This window comes from Papaver somniferum, chromosome 8 (genome assembly GCF_003573695.1).
Source record: "Papaver somniferum cultivar HN1 chromosome 8, ASM357369v1, whole genome shotgun sequence".
Taxonomy (NCBI): Eukaryota; Viridiplantae; Streptophyta; class Magnoliopsida; order Ranunculales; family Papaveraceae; genus Papaver; species Papaver somniferum.
The window spans coordinates 172,046,944-172,064,554 of record NC_039365.1 but is presented as its reverse complement, the minus strand read 5'-3'; positions in this window follow the sequence as shown (position 1 = coordinate 172,064,554).

Genomic DNA, 17,611 nt, shown 5'->3' with positions numbered 1-17,611 from the left:
GATATTTTGGGCTCTAAATTGTTGTTGGGCTTTGAGTACAAATGGGCTTTGGGTACTAATGGGTTTTGATACAAATAAAATGGTTTTAAGCTCAGTGGGCTTTTGGATTGACTGTGAACTTATGGGCTTTTGGTCTTTTGAATTGCACTGGACCTTGGTGATGAACTGTGAACTGAACTTGGGCTCAACAGTTCAACTGTGAATTGGGCTCAGTGTCTTTTGATGTGAACTGGGCTTTGGATTCAGTCAAGGATCTGGGCCTTTGGAAATGTAATGAATTTGGGTTCAAGTGAACTGAACTGAACCTTGAACTCAGTTGGCTTGTAAACCAAACAGTGGCTGGATTTGGGCTTTTGGGCTTTGTTCCTGGGCTTAGCTTTTGACCTGAGAGTAACTAGGCCTTTGGAGTTAACTGTGGACTGAACTGGGCTTGTGCTGTGAGCTAAGCTCAGTTGCAGCAACAGCAGTGGAAACCAGGTTGCAGCAGCAGTGGTGGCTGGCACAGCAGGAGCAGGTGCACAGCAAGGGAAAGGAAAGAAAGCAGCAATGGTGACAGTGCAAGCCAAGTAATAACAAAACAGAGATAGTTGCAAACCAAGGCTACAAGCCAAGGGCAGGAGTGTGGAGATAAGCTGAGAATGAAGTAAAAAAAAAGGAAAAAAAAGCAAAGCCAAGGCAATGGCTTTAGGCATTCATCTAGAGTGGGAAGAGAAACAGCTTGCTCACAGTCACTAGTGAGCACTAGTTTCTCCCCACTGCTCAATCAACTCAATGCTCTAAGGCTCTAACCTAGCATTGACACACAACAATAAACTAAGCCTAACATTTGAGAAGCTAACAGTTGACACTAAAAGTGAACTAACATTAAACACAAAACTAAATTGAAATTAGAAACAGGCAGAAATCATAAGAACATAAATTAAATGAACATGGAATTAAACATGAAATAAAACAGAAATTGAAAATTAAATAAAATTGAAATTAAAATTAAAATTAACCCTAAATTGAACAGTTGAGAAAATGAAATTAAACCTAATTGGTCACTTGGCTAGTCCAAGAACAGTTTTCTACAACACCCCAGCTCTCAATTTATAGTTCTATACATTTTCCCCAAATTCCCCCCCCCCCCCAAAACAGTTGAGGCTAGGGTTAGGGATTACTCACCCAATTTGACACACACTCCAGTTTGATGTCGACCCATGCTTCTATTTGTCCTCCTCTACCTCTCCATGCCTTCAATTTCTCTCTAGCACACGTTAATCCATCAACCCATAACCTAGGGTTTAGGTTAGGTAATAAGTTGATGGGATAAAGGGCTAGAAGGATGGGGGAAGCTATCAATCGCGTGTAGGATGATAGGGTGGCAGTGTGTGAGCTCGAGGTGGTTGTGGCAGCGTTTGGTGGCGCGGCAGGGAGAAGGTGGTGTTGCAGGTCTGGTTTGGTCGGGGGAGAGGAAGAAGAAGGTGGAGGTCGATATGGGTTGGGGTAGGGAGCTGTTTGGCTAGGTCATAGGGTTCGAGTATTAGTGTGTTAGGCGGGTGTATCAAGATGGGTGTACCGCGAGCTGAAGCCGCTGGATATGGAGATGGTAGGTGGATCGGACGGCTAAGAAAGAAGCAGCTTGTAGCGACCGTAGGATGTAAAATACAACGAAGTCTACGGTGCGAGATTAGGTTAGGTGTTGTAGTGTTGAGCGGAATCATCGGGATTTGATGCACAGGCATAGGAGCGACCGTAGGATTCAACTGCAATCTAATCTGATGGCTTGGAATTTAGGCACTATGGTGTTTGATAGGAGCTTCAGATTTTGATGAGCGATGAAGGAGCGACCATCGGATGATGAGATGGATCCAATCCGACGGCTGAAGATGGAGGCGGTTTTGGTTATAGAAAATGGGTTTGGGTAAGGGTTTTGGGCCTTGGGTATGCCAAGCCCATATCTTCTTTAAGAACAATTCTTCCTTCTTGAGCCCATTCTAGTCTTTTGGGCTTGCGCACCATTCTTCGCGGCTTCCTTGTGTAATTCCTCCCCCTTTTCACTACTTTTCTGCTCTTTTCCGCTCCGCTATTCATCCAAACTTTATTTATTACCTAAAAATGCAAAATTAAGTAAGAAAAATATTTATTCTTGAAAACAATGAAAATACAGAATATGGGATAAAATGTAGAATTACTGCACAAAAGATGAGTTAAATGCCAACAAAAAGGGATAAATATATACATTATTTGGCACTCATCAAATACCCCCAAACCTGAATTTTACTTGTCCTCAAGTAAAACAAAACTAAGGAAATCCTACCTATACCACTGTCGCTGGTCTCTCGAATGCATTTAGCGTATGCACTAAGCCTTTTAAACCACTGTGTCCCTAGTGGACGAGTTGAAGTCTCGTGAAGGTTTGCTTAGAACGTACCTACAAAGTTCTAGGTCAAAATATAAGCTCAGATTCCATCAAATGTGACATGTGCAAGTCAGTTTAAGCTCACAGCAAAATGGAGATGTCAATCTAGCTATCAAGGCACAATCCTAGCACTGATAACAAAAAAGACATGTGATAAGAGTGTAAAGTGTATCTACACATGTGTAAAGAAAGATCTGAAGTTATGACTACTAATCACCAAGAGATAGTTTCTCAGGCTAAGAACCAAGGTCGAAATCTAGCTAGCTGTCCGGACTTTACGAGAATTGTGAATGAGTTGGAGGTATTTCACAATTACTCGCGTTGTACATCAATGGCATACACCCTTCCTTGCTTATTACAATGAAACAACAAAATGACTCTTTACATGACTCTTATTTACATTGACTACTCTCTTTTTTTTTGGAACAAGAGATGATGGAATTGATAAATACTTGATTTTTTTTTTTTTCTACAAGAACTTGAAATTGATTTTTACATATGGTACTCTTTTGATACATAACAAAAGAAACAAAAAATTACATGACACTTTGCAAGAGGTAGCCCTTTTTGATGCACCCAGTTAAATTCGATGGTTGTCTTTCTTAATGTAACCTCCACCTTCTATCCCAACCAACCAAAGAACAAGCTAGTCAAGTTTCGTTCAGTATTCTAAAGTGATTGGCAATCGTGACTTCCTATCAAACACCTTGAAGATCGAGGCCATACATGTATTGGTAGATCGTGCGCGTGCAAATTTCTTATCACTATGTGAATTGTGCTAGAATCAGGGTGCCTAAATATCTAGACTAAGACTCCTAATAATTACATATTTGCACAAGAGTCAACATTTCAAGGTAAATGAGCTCCATTTTTATGTTTTTTTTAATTTTTAATTTTTTTTTTTTTTTTTTTTTTCAAAAAGAAGGAGTTCTTGTTTTCAATTATGGCATATTATCAAAGTATCTACTTTTCACCCCCAAACCTAAACTAAACATTGTCCTCAATGTTTCAAAATATGAACAAAATTATAATACAACATATGAAGAGGATCATGTTGAGTAGAGAAAAAGGAAAGAGAATACCCGATTTCGGCGAAAGCATATTAGAACTCCGTTATTCAAGGCAAGAATCCAACATATGTCAGCCGAGATCATATTGGATTAGCAAAATATATACAAAAGGAACAAAAGGGTTTTAAGAAATTTTATCTACTGGATTATATAAAAAATTCACCATACACTAACAATCTAAAGAGTTGAGGATCAACCCAAAAGACAAAGTGTAGAGGTTTCAACAGCTTCACACAATAATAATATGATAGGCATGCAAGTGAAGCTGTGAAACAAAATGAGCTACCCCCAAACCTGGATTTTTCAACGGATAAAATTTTGGAAACAAAATCTCGCAGTTTTGGGGGTTCATCATGCACAAGGTCTAGCTCGAAATGAACTGTGCTAGGGACGGGCAAACATGCTAATTCCAACTGTGGTTCCTCAAATGTATTATACTTAGAAGCAAAATAGTCCAAGAGGACTTGGGAAGCACACAGTTCCAAACCTAGTTGGGATTCTCAGAAAAATTGGTTTGACAATATCGGTACAAACCAAATCTAGGTTGGTGGAAGGCCATCAGATTGTGACATGTAGGAAGATAGGCACATCATTATTAATCACATCAACATCTCCTAAGTCTTCTAACGTGTCACAACATGCTCACAATCATCAAACAAATTGGCAAGATCACAATCAGAGTCATCAACATCATCAACAGATTCATTCTCATGCATCGGCAAATCAGGAGAAATATCACAATGTGACCTAGGTAGAGAATCAGACACATCAAATATATTTTCATGCATATTAGTGTCTACAGAAGATTCAACTATTCCTATGTCATGCTCATCTTCACAGAATAATTGTACGAATCCCATGTCAATATCAAAATCATATGAATTACAATGAGTATTAGAAAGAACAACATGCATGAAGGTCGAGGGCGAGAAGCCATATGTTTTGAACCAACAGGTTCCACAATATTTTCATGTTCTTCTAACATATCATCATAATCATCATAATCATCATCATGGTAGCATGCATATTGGTCCTCATTAACAGTGGTGGTGTCATTAGTCGATTCATGTTCCTCTAAATTAGGTTCATATTCAACATTATTTACATGAATGGGACTAGACACTTCATTAGGGACAACATACATTTCCTCATGAATTTCCTCCTTTTGTAGGTGAAGCAAAATCTGATCTAAATATGCATGAATTCGTGATGTAGATCTATCATAGTCTTGCTTGCAGAGTCTTAAAGCTTCTGTGGTGGAGTCTAAATTCATGGGAGTACCAAATTCTTCATGTTCAAATTGTGGTGAATGGTACATGTGTGCATGGTCATTAGGGTTTACAAAATATTGATCGCAACCCTCAAAGGATTGATTATGGTCCCAATGACTACCATTCTCACAATTTATGGGCATTTCATACCTTGGATTTTCTCTAGATTGCCTAAAATTATGCAAAATATGACAATTCTCAACAGGGTGGTCTAAACTACCACATGCGGGACATGCATAGATTTCAGGTTGCCTAAGAAAATTAGATGTGACAGATTCCTCATGTGATTGCATTTCTAAAGCTGTGATTCGAGCTTCTATTTGATCCATAAGTGATGATTGTGTGAGTGAGGCTCTAGCAGAATGTTCATTTTCACGTTGCGATGAATGATGCATGTATGAATAGTCATTAGGGTTCATGTATTGAGGCTCGGGACTTTGAAAATGTCCATATAATTCCTATAACTATTGACATCATGGAATGGGGGAGGATCACAATGTGAATTTGGCCCGTAAGCAAGTTCTCTAAGTGTTTGTCCACTCCCCGAAGCAGGCCAAAATCTAGACATGATTGGCTCAAAAGCTAAGTAACTATGTACAAAGCTCAGAATTTGGTTTTTAAAGGGTTTGGATTTTTGGGAAAAATTTGGTTTTGGTGGGAGACATTTTTTGGTTTTTGGGAGTAAAATAAAATTTGGTTTAATGGGATAAAGAAGAAAAAATTTGGTTTTAAAATGGGAGCAAGTAAAATTTGGTTTTTGAATGGGAGAAAAGTAAAAGTTTTTTTTTTTTTTTTTTTTTTTTTTTTTTAAAAGAAAATAAAATTTGGTTTTTGAATGGGAGCAAGCCCACTGTTGGTTTTGTGTTTGCTTTGGCTCAGCTGGTTTGAAAACGTTTGGTGAAACTGAGTCCAAAATCTCGGCCTAGAATTTGGGTACTCGGCCCACTAACGAGTTAACCTAGCGTGATCGGTTACAAGCTCAGCTGGGTTTAAAAACCCAGAATACAAAATACAAGTCCAAATTAAACAAGCTCACAAAAATTAAATACAAGCCCACAAATTAAACAAACAAGCCCACAAAAATTAATTACAAACCCAACAGAAAATAAAAAGCCCAAAAATTGGCTTTAATATTACAAGCCCACAATTAAAAATTGGAAGCCCACAATTCGGGTTCTCTTAAATGGGTTACCTTTTAAGCACAGCCCAGCTGCTCTGATATTGTTGCAAAAACCCAGTTGGGCTTTGGTTCTTTTCCTTGGTGGCGTCCCAGCAGAGGAAAAACTGGTTCAGAACAGCAGGTCCAACAGCAAATGAAGTGAAGCAGATGCAGATGCAAATGCTATGTAGTGAAATGCAAAAATAGCTAATAAAACTACAAGAAAAACACAGCACCAATCCCCGGCAGCGGCGCCAAAAACTTGGTGGGCCCGGAGGTGTGTGAAAATTAAGCGAAATGAAACGGGCCTACAGTAATACCGCAAGTGCACGGTCGTCGGTTGTAGCTCGTGCAAGTACGGGTCGATCCACAGAGACTAGGTGTGTTTGGAGTTTTCTAGCTATTTTGGGCTCTTAATTGTTGTTGGGCTTTGAGTACAAATGGGCTTTGGGTACTAATGGGTTTTGATACAAATAAAATGGTTTTAAGCTCAGTGGGCTTTTGGATTGACTGTGAACTTATGGGCTTTTGGTCTTTTGAATTGCACTGGACCTTGGTGATGAACTGTGAACTGAACTTGGGCTCAACAGTTCAACTGTGAATTGGGCTCAGTGTCTTTTGATGTGAACTGGGCTTTGGATTCAGTCAAGGATCTGGGCCTTTGGAAATGTAATGAATTTGGGTTCAAGTGAACTGAACTGAGCCTTGAACTCAGTTGGCTTGTAAACCAAACAGTGGCTGGATTTGGGCTTTTGGGCTTTGTTCCTGGGCTTAGCTTTTGACCTGAGAGTAACTAGGCCTTTGGAGTTAACTGTGGACTGAACTGGGCTTGTGTTGTGAGCTAAGCTCAGTTGCAGCAACAGCAGTGGAAACCAGGTTGCAGCAGCAGTGGTGGCTGGCACAGCAGGAGCAGGTGCACAGCAAGGGAAAGGAAAGAAAGCAGCAATGGTGACAGTGCAAGCCAAGTAATAACAAAACAGAGATAGTTGCAAACCAAGGCTACAAGCCAAGAGCAGGAGTGTGGAGATAAGCTGAGAATGAAGTAAAAAAAAAGGAAAAAAAAACAAAGCCAAGGCAATGGCTTTAGGCATTCATCTAGAGTGGGAAGAGAACCAGCTTGCTCACAGTCACTAGTGAGCACTAGTTTCTCCCCACTGCTCAATCAACTCAATGCTCTAAGGCTCTAACCTAGCATTGACACACAACAGTAAACTAAGCCTAACATTTGAGAAGCTAACAGTTGACACTAAAAGTGAACTAACATTAAACACAAAACTAAATTGAAATTAGAAACAGACAGAAATCATAAGAACATAAATTAAATGAACATGGAATTAAACATGAAATAAAACAGAAATTGAAAATTAAATAAAATTGAAATTGAAATTAAAATTAACCCTAAATTGAACAGTTGAGAAAATGAAATTAAACCTAATTGGTCACTTGGCTAGTCCAAGAACAGTTTTCTACAACACCCCAGCTCTCAATTATAGTACTATACATTGTCCCCAAATTCCCCCCCCCCCCCCAAAACTTTGAGGCTAGGGTTAGGGATTACTCACCCAATTTGACACAACCACTCCAGTTTGATGTCGACCCATGCTTCTATTTTTCCTCCTCTACCTCTCCATGCCTTCAATTTCTCTCTAGCACACGTTAATCCATCAACCCATAACCTAGGGTTTAGGTTAGGTAATAAGTTGATGGGATAAAGGGCTAGAAGGATGGGGGAAGCTATCAATCGCGTGTAGGATGATAGGGTGGCAGTGTGTGAGCTCGAGGTGGTTGTGGCAGCGTTTGGTGGCGCGGCAGGGAGAAGGTGGTGTTGCAGGTCTGGTTTGGTCGGGGGAGAGGAAGAAGAAGGTGGAGGTCGATATGGGTTGGGGTAGGGAGCTGTTTGGCTAGGTCATAGGGTTCGAGTATTAGTGTGTTAGGCGGGTGTATCAAGATGGGTGTACCGCGAGCTGAAGCCGCTGGATATGGAGATGGTAGGTGGATCGGACGGCTAAGAAAGAAGCAGCTTGTAGCGACCGTAGGATGTAAAATACAACGAAGTCTACGGTGCGAGATTAGGTTAGGTGTTGTAGTGTTGAGCGGAATCATCGGGATTTGATGCACAGGCATAGGAGCGACCGTAGGATTCAACTGCAATCTAATCTGATGGCTTGGAATTTAGGCACTATGGTGTTTGATAGGAGCTTCAGATTTTGATGAGCGATGAAGGAGCGACCATCGGATGATGAGATGGATCCAATCCGACGGCTGAAGATGGAGGCGGTTTTGGTTATAGAAAATGGGTTTGGGTAAGGGTTTTGGGCCTTGGGTATGCCAAGCCCATATCTTCTTTAAGCACAATTCTTCCTTCTTGAGCCCATTTCTAGTCTTTTGGGCTTATGCGCACCATTCTTCGCGGCTTCCTTGTGTAATTCCTCCCGGCTTTTCACTACTTTTCTGCTCTTTTCCGCTCTGCTATTCATCCAAACTTTATTTATTACCTAAAAATGCAAAATTAAGTAAGAAAAATATTTATTCTTGAAAACAATGAAAATACAGAATATGGGATAAAATGTAGAATTACTGCACAAAAGATGAGTTAAATGCCAACAAAAAGGGATAAATATATACATTATTTGGCACTCATCATTTTCCGAAATCAATCTTCTTGGTACATATGCTGACTGGAGAGGAGATACTGTACTAATCATATGTTTTTTAAACCCGAGGGAAATGACTTTTGAAATGATTTTATATGATGTATTACAGAGCGCAATTGATCTGTAATCCTCAGGTTTATGAGGGGTTTGTGTTTTAGGGATAAAAGTAGTTATAGTTTGGTTAACTTTTTGAGCAAGAAACCTCAGTGAAAAAATTATTTTACCATCTTACAGATGTCATCTTTAACTGTTGACAACTGCGATTAATAAAATCCCGGTGGGAATTCGTCAGGTTCTGGGGAAGTCCATGCAACCATCGAGAACAAAGCATTTTTTTATCTCTTCATCTGTTGGAATTGCCACTAGTTCAGCATTGTCTTCTTCTGTGATATATGTTGGTATGTACTACAGGAACTGAGAGCTATCACCTGGATTAATGGTTGTACGGTTTTTCCTGAAGTGTGATGAGATAAGTTGTTCAATAGAATTCCTATCTTGACACCATGATCAATCAGGGGCTTGTAATGAGTCTATCTGGTTCCTTGACTTCCTCCTATTTTCTCTTATGTGAAAGTACTTTCAATTCTTGTCCATATCATTATATAAGTTGTATATTATTTTTTGTTTATTAGAACTTGCTTGAATCTCATTTAAGTCCTCAATTTTTTCTCAGACTCTTTGTACCTCTTTGGTATTATTAACACCCATGTCATTGCAGTTTTGATAACTCTTCTTGAAGGACTGAAACTCTGTGCAGAATGTTTCCATACTTTTGTTTACTCCACTTAGATGGGGAATGTCTAGCATTAGATTTCTTGTTAGTAAGAACATAAGCTGCAGAACCAGAGACATTAGAATTCCAAGCAGAAGCAATTTCACTAAAGCATGATTCATTTTTCAACCAATGTTCAAAGAACTTCCAGTTTCTTCCAAATGATCTATTACAGTAATAGAGACTTAAGAGGATTGGAGAGTGTCTGAACCATTTTGACTCGAATGGGTTAAAGTAGAATCTGAAAAACTAATGGATCATCAATAATTAGAGCGCTATCTAGCCTAGAATTAAATTTACCAGTACCATGACTGTTACTGGTCCAAGTAAATGGATTTCCTTGGAAACCCATAACTGATAGATCGGAATCTCTAATGAGGTTAAAAACAACATCAGAAGTGTGTGAAGATGACAAAGAATTTCTTTTAGAAGGATTCATGGTGATGTCAAGATGTCCTAGAACTACCCAAGGAACTAAAACAGACTTACCCTAGCTATTAATATAAGACCACTAACTAGTTTGATCTGTTTTATATATCTTCCAATTTGTGAAGGTGTCCCCCAAATGTGAGTTTTTTTTCATCCACAAGCTACATAATCAATTTCTTCAAGACGGTCAAGATCTCGGTCCTTAGGCGAGATGAGTTAGCGAGCTAGCAGTAGTACATAAATTTTTTAATACACTTTAAAAATTAATTTTCTTTACATCATCTGGAATTGAATCATATTACAAGGGGCGAGTTCATGCTAGTCCAAACCCTAATGACCTCATCAAGTACTTAATAAAATGTATAAAGTTTGAAAACCACAATTCTAAAATTCCATCAAGAATCTCACCTTATAAAACTGTCTAATACGAGATCGAGATCCGGATTTTGTATATTGTCGTCCGCAGGGGCGGAGCCAAGATTTTAACAGAGGGGGCATAAAAATATTTTCTTGGGACGATGTAAAAAGAATAGAAAAAACGATTATAGCAACTAAATTAAAAGACACGAGGTCTTAAATGGGGTTATATGTTTCATTTTCGTCTATAAATATAAATTTCAAAGATGTACAAGTATAAACAACACTGTTGGTCGACAAATAACACTCAAACCCGATTTGCAATAACGTTAGTGTAACGGACTTGAGAGTTATTTTCCAAATGGGTAATTGCAATTAATATATCTTAGCATTCATGTCTACCCTAAATGTTAATTTTATAACGAATTGTGGAGCAGCTGAAAATAAATACATAGCCCAATAATTTAATTTACAAGACTATAACGATCAGAAGAAAGGGGTAGATGGTCCCAAGCTCCAAATCTGGTGATATAATCGAGAGAAGAAAGTAATCACACCATCAGCGGCACTTATATTTGGTTTTTAGAACTAAATTAGATGTTATGTTCCTCATATAAATACGTAACCAAGAAAAACATGTTAACAAGTTGCTTTTGATCGGGGCTTTTAGGTCTGTTTCTATGCATACGCCAAACACTAATTTTTGGTATATATGCATCCATTATGGGTATGCTAAACTGCCAAACTCATATGCCTATATGTCATGAATAACATATAGGCACACACGACAGAGTTTTCATCGAGTGATAGAGAGTCCATCGCTCGCTGGTCATCGCAACATCAGTGTTAGTCAAGTTGTCGCTCGCTGGTCTGATCAACGCTTAACAGATCTTCATCCAATGGCTACCATTTCCCCTTTCTATAAATATATAATTTCTATCCATTCCAACCCAACTTCAAATTCAAATTCATTTCAACATGCCTAGTGCTCGCATAACCGAAGTGGATTTTACTCCAGAGGAAGATGTTTCTCTAATTCAATGTTGGGTTTCAGTTACAAGCGATAGAGATTTCAATTTAGAGACTTTTAACTTATGGGACACTGTGTTTCAAAGGTTCACGACGTAAGTCATGTAAATCCAAGAAGAAAAAATGAGTGTCTTCAAAATCGTTATTGTTTCATCAATAACAATGTTAGAAAGTATCAGCAAATCATGTGGTTGATAAAAGGGGATAATCCTAGGTTGTCAAATGAAGAACTAAAAATTAGAGCTCATACCAAATTCGCCGAAGACAACGGAAGATGGTTTAGTCACGACGAATGTTATGAACTCTACAATGTTCATGTGCAGGGATTCAAATTATAAGTTTGTATTTGCAATCTTAATTTTTAATGAAATGTAAAACTAGTTTGTAATTGAATACTAATCTAAAAAAAAGTTCCCATTAATTAAAAAAAAAGATTACATTTCAACTAAATTGCTTACATTTCAACTAAAAGATTACATTTAAACTACTCATTACCTTGTCCATTTCCTCCCTGAGCAATGATCCAATTGCCCGCGTTTTCTGGATCAAGAGCGATGTTCAACATATCAGTTAGCGAGACGGTTTGAGACTCACTTGGTGCTTGAGTCTCATCAGAATCACCATAACCTTGATAAGCAATGGGTTCAGGGCGCAAGGGAACACGATACAAATCTTGAAACACATTATTAATATTCTTGAGGAGTTTGCTGCAATGGCTGCTGGAATGGTTGAAATGCTGATGAGGTTGAGGCAATGGGGTGGGGGAGGGGGGAGGGGGAGGAGGGAGAGGTTTGGAGGCAATTGGAGTATACAGAGTCGATTGTCTAATTACTTCCATGTTCACACCACCACCTGGATTCATTATGTCAGCTGGGATATGACTAAACATACGTGCAGGAGTTGTAGCAAGCCAATGTTTTCTTCACCACCACGTACTACTTGACTATCCAACACTATATTTGGATTAGAACTTTCTGGTAACTCCTGCATAAAACGATGCCTCAATTTTCTTTCACTTCCACGACTTTGCTGACTTCCAGTTGGACTCATTCCTCCACCTCCACCACTGGGACTCAAATGAGTCATTCCTCTACCATTGGTACTCATTCCTCTAACAACTATACCACTGGGACTCATTCCTCTAATATTGGGACTCATTCCCCTACTACTACCTGAACCATCATTACCATGAAATCCTTGACTCATGTCAAACATCATGTTGTCCCTCAGTTTTTGCAACTCATCCAAGTGGAATTTCTGAAATCCCTGAAGTAGAAAATTTAAATCGTTCAACCGGGTCTTATACTGCAACTCTGTAGCATTGATCTCCAAGTATGGGTAAGTCTGATCAAGTGCACTAGAAACAATTGGATAAGTAACAACCTCTCCAGATGTGCTGGATATAGTTTGTACCTCCCAAGAAAATGGTGGCATGTTTGACGATGAAATTTGAGAAGGATATGCAAATGCGTCACACGTCTATGGTGGAGGTTGGGAAGGAAGAAATTCATCGGCAAGTGGCATCCTACCTAAAGCTGGAAAGTCCATCTGATCCAAATTTTGCGGTTGCATAGCAATATTGGGCTTAAAAATAGTGTTATACCAAGATAGGTAGTCATTTTTTCCCATTGGCTCCTGGATCAATTGATCAGCTTCTTGCCAATGATGACCTTCCCTTATCAATTTGAAGTAATCGTCTTCTGAAACATCTGAACTGGGATAAGGGTTAACGGCTATCACTGATCTTCTTTGCAACTGAAGAAGTTTTCTTTCACCATAATACCAAACACCCTTTTCATAAATAGGGTTGTATAACACTATCCTTGTAAGGCTTAGTTGTACCATTCTTTGAGCTAGTTCTTCTTCGAACTCAGGTATTGCTTCATACGGCTGTGAGACAAGGTTAAAGCTTGTTCTACACAACTGCTGAATCTTATGAACAATAGCAGTATGTTGACCATCTTCAATCTGTGTAGGTGCCAAATTCTCGGAATCATACTTCTATATGATCGGAAATACATTGGTATGATTCTTAAGAGAATGTTCCGAAACACGGAATGTGTACCACCAATACTGAAAATAATAACATTATTGGTTACTAAATTTTCCATGTGAAAAGACAAACAAATACATAGTGTGAAAAATATTGGCTTTTACCTCAAGAACTCCCCAAAAATCAACTAAAACTATCTTTGACACACGTCGAGTAATCACCGAGGGCCATGTAAATCTCTGATAAAACCGTAGACCCTCAATCATATGTTGGTGCTTGCTCTAAATCTTCTAATGTTTCGAGAAACCCAATTAACACCACTGAGCTAGCATTTGGAAATAGACATTGGCCTAGTGTCCACAATACAAACAGACGTTCGAGCTCCTCATAATGGTCGGGGAACAAATATTCATTACCAGCTACCTTGTTCTCATTCATTTTCCTAGCATAACGTATCAAAAATGCTTTCAGCCCAGCCACTTTTAACCCTTGCGCTTTTAATTGTCTATATGAAACATTTCCTTCTACATCACCTGAATATAAGGGAAGTCTTTGTTTCCATTTATCTTCTGATAACCAATTTAGTTTGTTAAATGGAAGTAAGTTTCAAGCACATGGAATTCCCCTTAACATGTACAAATCTATCGGTGTAACTCCTATTAACAATAATTTTTCATAATTAGAATTTGTTGATTTTTATTAAACCAAACACATAATCTAAAAATTAAATTATTAGAAAAAACTGACTTACCGCATTCAAAGTCCTTGAAAAAGAACGTGTTTGTGTCTTTCGCCATATTTGTTTAAGAAAATCAAAAAATAATTGTTTATGTTTAAGAACAGAAGTTTAAGAAAATCAAAATATTTAAGAAGAAGAATTAAGAAGAGAAGATAATAAGGTGCGGTATTTATAGGCATCAGAAACTCGAACGTTGGCGAAATTGATTATAACGTCAGCAATGGAGTCAATATCTTTATCGTTGGAGATATTGTCAATAACGCTCGCTAGAAACTCGGTCACTCCGTGATTTTCCCATAGTGGCACAAATGGTTTGCAATTGCCAACCCTTGCATAGGGCTGCCTCCATCCCTAGACGACCATATAGGATATTTTCTTTACCGTTTAATGTGAATTTTCACATTTGGAAGTTCAAACCCCAAGCATGTCAAAAGTTGTTGACCATTTTCCAAATAGATTCAGCTGATTCTGAGTGCTCTATAATTAGTTTGTCCTTTTCACCATATAATTAGCTCAAATAATCACTGGAAGCCACTTTCCTTCATAAAATCCGTATAATTGCTTACCTTAGTAAGCCTAAAGGACCACTATCGAAAATCTCGTTTGTCTTGCCCCCAAATATCCATCAAAAACAAAATTCAAAGTATCCCCAGTTTCAAGTGGAGATCCAAGATCAGCTTAATCAAGTACCATTATTAGTCACTAGAGGAGAATATTACAAACCCCACAGATATCTGAAATTTTGGATCCTCCAATCTCAACAATATCCCTCGAAAGCCTCTATTATCTTTACATTCTTCTATTTCGGTTAGAATATAAGAATTTTTATTTAGAAGGTATAGTTACACCACGCACGAATACCTAACCAGCTAGGCTACATGAACTTGTAGAGCCACTCTCGATTTGCAAGGGACTGGCTGCTGCATGGAGTGTCTGAGTGAACTATATAGAGCCACTCTCGAATACCTAGCCAGCTGGGAGAATAGGTGTTCATCCAGATTTGGGACAATACGTGGCTTGATCTGAATGATGGAGAGGGGAATGACTTTAGAATAAGTGTGAAAGGACAATAGCCCCACATCGCTATAATCCGCTTAATTAACTTAAAATATAATATGAAAGGACCGCTCCACTCATTGTTAATTGGTTTTGAGTTGGATGCCCGCAGACTTTAACAATTGGGAATACTGGTAGTGGAGAGGAGAGGGAAATGATCAATGTTCTGGATTGATTGTCCCAAATTTGTCCCATTTTAATTGTCCTAATTTTAGAATTTTCCCTGCATAAGGTATTCTGTCGTCATTTTGATTGATGTATATTCAAATGCAGAACAGATGGACACTGATATTATTATTTTGTGGAATATTGATATACCCAAGAACACTCATTCCACTGTAAATTTTTATTGTTATCGGTAAAGAACTTGAAGCTGGTAAATTTCGAACACAAGTCACATTGCTATCATCATCCAGTGACTTTACTGACACCGATGACACTATAATTACAGTGGCATAGTATTTTGTATGGTTGCCGTGTCGTACAGGATATAGTGATTCATTTGAATAGAAATTTGAGGAGTATTGTATTTTGTGTAGTTGTTGGTTGTAGCCTAGTTGGTATTAAAACGCCTGTGATGTTTACGTATAAAAATACACCACACCAAGCTAGCAGTAATATAATCTTTTAACATGAACTCTAAAAAAAGGTCAATGACCGGTCATTGAGTTCTAAAGGATCCAATGATAATTTTTGCGTAGTGTAGTCGCCATTAAGTTAAGATTCTACTTTACAACAAGATCTTAAAAAACAGGGGGTTTCTGTGCAGTCAGTGAGAAACGAATTTAATAAGCTACGATATGGCAAATCCCCTTAATAAATATCGGATGGGGACGGTGGCGGCTAGGGCTGCACAACGGGTAGGGTGAGTAGAATATGATCTATACCCGCCACCCTACCCGTTTACCGGTGGTTAAGAAAATCTTTACCCGTCACCCTACCCGCTAAATAATGGATAGGGTAGGATACGGTTAAAAAACTGGCGGGTAGGATAGGGTTGACGGGTAGGAGTAGAGTATGTGCATTTTTAGGTAGGGTGGGTAGGATATGGCCTATACCCGCCACCCTACCCGTTTACTGGCGGTTAAGAAAATCTTTACCCGCCACCCTACCCGCCAAATAGTGGATAGGATAGGATACAGTTAAAAAACTGGCGGGTAGGATAGGGTTGGCGGGTATGGATACGGTATGTGCACCCCTAGTGGCGGCTCTTGTTGGATGAATTAGTTTATGGTCAAGAGGCAGCGTACATACATACTAGTAGTACCATAAAACAAGACTTCGAGATTTTTGTAAGAGATACTTATCATGTTGATTGTAAAAATTTATGTGGATTTGGCGCCAAAAATGGGTTATTAGTTTTCTCTAATTTCTAATATCACATAAAGTTTAGAGCTTAAAATACTCGCGAGTTACATTGTGTATAGCCTATGTTTCTGGAAAATGAGTACTTTCATCTTTTTATTTTAATCTAAAACAGGTTAATCAAAAATGATTAATCATTTCTTTCTTCCATAATATAATGAATCCAAAAACTAAGTATGCTACTAACAGGAATCATTATAGTGATGACAATCCCGGACTTGTTGAAGCGATTCGAAATAGAACGAAGGAAGTGCAAGAACAATCCGAAGCCTCTCGTATCGCACAGGAGGAAGAAATGGGTCGAATCAGGTACTTTTCTATCAACCCAATCCTCTAAACTAGGTTTTAGTAACATGCTTTAGGTTAGAAATCGAGAATTTTAAAATCAAAAAATTTCAGTATTCACAGAATCGGATTACGTTAGTCACGAAGTAACCCGATTTTTATTAGAAACAGATTATGTTCACAAACTTATAGTCCGATTGTTCTGCATGTGAAAAGGAATCGGGGAACGTTAGTGTATAAATAGCCCGATTGTTGTAGCTAATCTTCCTGGATCTTATTTTGTTGGAATCGGATTACATATGTCTTAACAAAAAGCGATTGTTTAGTTCAGAAACGGACTTTATATGTATATCGAGTAAACCAATTTCGTGAATAAGTTCACATTAGCACTTGCAAAAATCCGATTGTTAATTTTATATGTTTGGAATCGGATTTCATATGTATATCGAGTAAACCGATTATATACCCTGACTTTAAAAATGCTTTCTATTCCATTGTTTTTTGTTGCTTAAATCCGTGTTCTACAGGCAAAAAAATCAAGCCGAAAAGAAATATAAGAAGAAATATGACCATGCTACTCCTAAGCCTTTGGGACCTCGTCGAAAAGACGGTCAAAATTTGAATGCTTCCGACCGAAACCCAAGGGGCACGGGGAGTAAAGCCAAAGGGATCATCATCAATGACCCACCACCACAAGCGGAGCAACCAACACATGAAGAATCTGATCCCAAAACACCTACTGAACAAGAAGGTGGTGACAAAGTGATGAGGGAGTTAATGAGGAACAAATTGGTGGCAAGGAAGGTGGTGAAGAAGAAAGTGATGAGAGTGAAAGTGATGAAGAAGAACGTGGAAAGGAAGGTGGTGAAGAAGAAAGTGATGAGAGCGAAAGTGATGAAGATAGTCGTGGCAAGAAAGGTGTTGAAGAAGAAAGTGATGAGAGTGAAAGTGATGAAGAAGAACGTGACAAGGAAGGTAGTGAAGAAGAAAGTGATGAGAGTGAAAGTGATTAAGAAGAAGGTGACGAGGAA